The sequence below is a fragment of the Triticum dicoccoides genome, chromosome 3B (genome assembly GCF_002162155.2).
Source record: "Triticum dicoccoides isolate Atlit2015 ecotype Zavitan chromosome 3B, WEW_v2.0, whole genome shotgun sequence".
In the NCBI taxonomy this organism is placed as follows: domain Eukaryota; kingdom Viridiplantae; phylum Streptophyta; class Magnoliopsida; order Poales; family Poaceae; genus Triticum; species Triticum dicoccoides.
Window position 1 is genome coordinate 807,476,760 of NC_041385.1, and position 3,851 is coordinate 807,480,610.

Genomic DNA, 3,851 nt, shown 5'->3' on the forward strand with positions numbered 1-3,851 from the left:
CACCCGGCCGCCCTGGCGCCCCTCTCCTCCGCCACCGCGGCCGCCCCACCCCTCCGGTGCCCCCTCCTCCACTCGACGGTGAGACCTCTTGTATTTTTTTTCTATTTTTGTTTCTGTATTTTAAGTTTAGTTTAGGTTTGGTTTAGTTTAGGTTTACTTTAGTTTAGGTTCACTTTAGTTTAGGTTTACTTTAGGTTTGGTTTAGTTTAGGTTTACTTTAGGTTTGGTTTAGTTTAGGTTTACCATTTGCTCTGTTCAAATTGATTGATTATTGATGATTGGGAATTGGTGGCCAGTGTAAATTTTTTCAGGGGTACAAACAAATGTTTGTCTGAAATTTGACAGTGTTATGTGATTAAATTCATTATATTGATTGATTGATTCACTCACTGAGATTGGCTGATCAAGCAAGCAGTGTCCCCCTCTTCTTAGGTTGTCAACAACTGATTAATTTGAATTGTTGAATAGTAGTACAATGTGTGAGAGTGTGATGATCATGATGAGCTAGATTGCAATTCATCGATGGTGATGAGATGAGGGTGAGTGTGTAGTGCAATGCATCATCAGCATCGGCATCAGCACCACGGAAATAATCTAGGAGTATCTATCTATCTTTGTGTTGTGCAAGGGGAATCAGAGAATATGTTTGTATGTGTGTGTGTGGTTAGCTTGGGCAATGGTGGTCTGGCTGGCTGGCTGTTGCTCTACCACCAAGAAAGGAAGGACTCACTCCCCACACCTCCTTCCCTGCTTATTTGCCTTATATGCCTGGAAATGTAGTACATATTTTTGTAGTTAAGACAAAACTTGAGTCAATATCAGCCGGGACAATATTGGATTTATGTGATGTGAATTCATAATTACAAATAAGTATGTTTTTGGTACCGTTGATACCAATTTGCCGCGGAAAATGATAACAAACTCTTGGTAACTTCAACTATATATTGCCAACCAGAGTTGCTTCCACCTTAGGAATTAACAATCAAGAAGAAGAAGAAGAAGATAATCCCTAGTTTTGAAGGGTGCCAATTGCTGCCAACTACCCTACCAAATTAATTAAGTGTTGTTGATGTTGTTGAGCACAAATGCATTGCTTTTTTTTTCTCAGTTTTCTTTCATGTCTAGAAACTTGGCTCTATGGTTATAGATATGCTTCTAGATACTAATTGGTCTCTTCTGCTGCTTATTAGAGATGGGGAGAGGCCGTCACCGCAGGCTCTACTCTGCCACACCGGAGTACGAGTTGGATGCTTCCGAGTTCTTCAGTATCATACTTGAGACTTCCTCCAAGAGGCAGGTATATAAAAGGAGAGATCTCCCCTTCACCCATCTCATTATGATAACTCTGCTGTTTGCTACATCACTCCTTGTCCCAAACTGCAGAGGCTGCCTGACACTTTTATGACGATGTTGGACGGCCATCGGCCAAAGAATGTGAAGCTGCGATAGGCCGGCAGCGGGCTTCGCAGGATTTGGGACGTGGAGTTGGTGATCAGGTACGGCCACATGTACCTGTGTCGTGGCTGGGAGCAGTTCTACCGTGCCTACGACCTGCGGCACGGGTACTTCCTTCTCTTCAGGTACGACGACGACACCATGCTCACCGTGAAGGTGTTCAACACGACTATGTGTCGCATGCGCTACCAGGACGACGATGATGCCACTACGTTCTGCCTTTTCTTCCTCTACATTTTGCTTTGTCTCACATCAATTGTTAACGGTCATTGTTGCATTTGGTCACGCAATGGGAGCAGCAGCAGCGACTCTGGCTACAGCCAAAGCAGCAGCGACTCTGGCTGCAGCAAAAGCAGCAGCGAGGATGATCCGGAATGGAGTGGGGAAGAAGAGGAGCAGAGTGGGGATGAGGAGGTACAGGCTGACGAGGGTAACAGATGGTGGTGGCTGACGATGGGCAAGAGATGGTGGTGGCTGAGGATGACCTAGCGATGGTGCTGCCTGAAGATGCCCTCGCGATGGTGGTGGTGCCTGACAATAACCTCACGATGGTGGTGGCGCCGGCGATCCCACAGCCGGGCGACATGACCATGCCAATTGTGGTACAAGACTACATCCCACTGCCTCCACCGCCTCGCCTCTCTTGGCGCATCAGGATGAGGAAGGAGAAGGAGAAGAAGAATGAGGAGTGAACTATGTCAGGTATGTCAGATCTCCAGAATGATCTATATATACTTAGCTTTGTTTCCTCCGAAATGACATAAGTTAGCTCTAATATGCTTAGTTTCCTAGGTTTGCTCAATAATGACATATACACTTGGCTTACTTGTGTAAAAAATGGCATAATTATGCTTAGTTAACTCAAAAATGGCATAATTAGTTAAGTTAGCTCCAAAATGACCCATTTAACCTAGGTTAGCTCCAATATGATCCATTTTACCTATCTTAGCTCCAAAATGACCAAGTTTACCTAGGTTGGCTCCAATTTGATCCATTTTAGCTAGGTTAGCCCCAAAATGGCCTACTTTACGTAGGTTAGCTCCAAAATGACCAAGTTTATCTTGGTTAGCTCCAATATGATCCATTTTAGCTAGGTTAGCTCCAAAATGATCAAGTTTACCTAGGTTAGCTCCAATATGATCCATTTGAGCTAGGTTAGCTCCAAAATGACCAAGTTTACCTAGGTTAGCTCTAATTTGATCCATTTTAGCCAGGTTAGCTCCAAAATGACCTACTTTACCTAGGTTAGCTCCAAAATGACCAAGTTTACCTAGGTTAGCTCCAATATGATCCATTTTTATCTAGGTTAGCTCCAAAATGATCAAGTTTACCTAGGTTAGCTCCAATATGATCCATTTGAGCTAGGTTAGCTCCAAAATGATCAAGTTTACCTAGGTTAACTCCAAAATGACCAAGTTTACGTAGGTTAGCTCCAAAATGACCTAGTTTACCTAGGTTAGCTCCAATATGATCCATTTTAGCTAGGTTAGCTTCAAAATGACCTAGTTTACCTACGTTAGCTCCAAAATGACCAAGTTTACCTAGGTTAGCTCCATTTTACCTAAGTATATGTTTACTTCTTATTCCAGTCTTCTTCTTCTTCTTCTTCTTCATGTTCTTCTTCTTCTTCTAACTTTCTTGTTTCCCATTTTGTAGATCTCATTTAATTCACGGAAGCTTGCATGGATGGAGTGCTTCTTTTCCCTTTCTGCTTTTGTTTTGTATCGATGAACTTGCATGGATGGAACTTGTTATATGGATGGATGGATAACAGTGTTGGATGAACAATGTGAAACTTTTATAATATGTATGGATGGAACTATGTACGTGTTGGTTATGTATGTATATATGATGAAACTTGTGTGTTGGATATTTATTTTGTGAAATTTGTGTGTTGAAACTTGCATTGTGTATTCAAATTGAATGAATTTAAGAAAAAAAAAGGGCCTATATAGGATCTTTGCCGTTCGCCAGCGGATGACAAAGCATTTTGCCATCAGCCAGCGGACGACAAAGATGCCACATGGCAGCTCCCTGTTCAACCTGGGGCTGTCCTATTTGGTTACTTTGCCATCCGCCAGCTGACGGCAAAGCTCACCGTTAGCCCCCTAACGGCCGGACGTTGTCACGTGTGCCGTCCAGGACCGTTGCCGTCAGCCGGCTGACGGCAAAGATCGTTTCATCTTTGCCGTCCGCCAGCTGACGGCAAAGAAGCCGTTGCCGTAGCCCATTCAGCCGGACCTGTTGCCGTCAGCTGACGGACGACAAAGGTCTTTGCCGTCTGCCTTGTATGCCTTTGCCGTCCGCCATGGTGGACGGCAAAGAAGCTGATTCCAGTAGTGGTGGTCGCCACTCGCTCTGCCGCAACCACCCTATGACCCTTGTTGCCACTGACC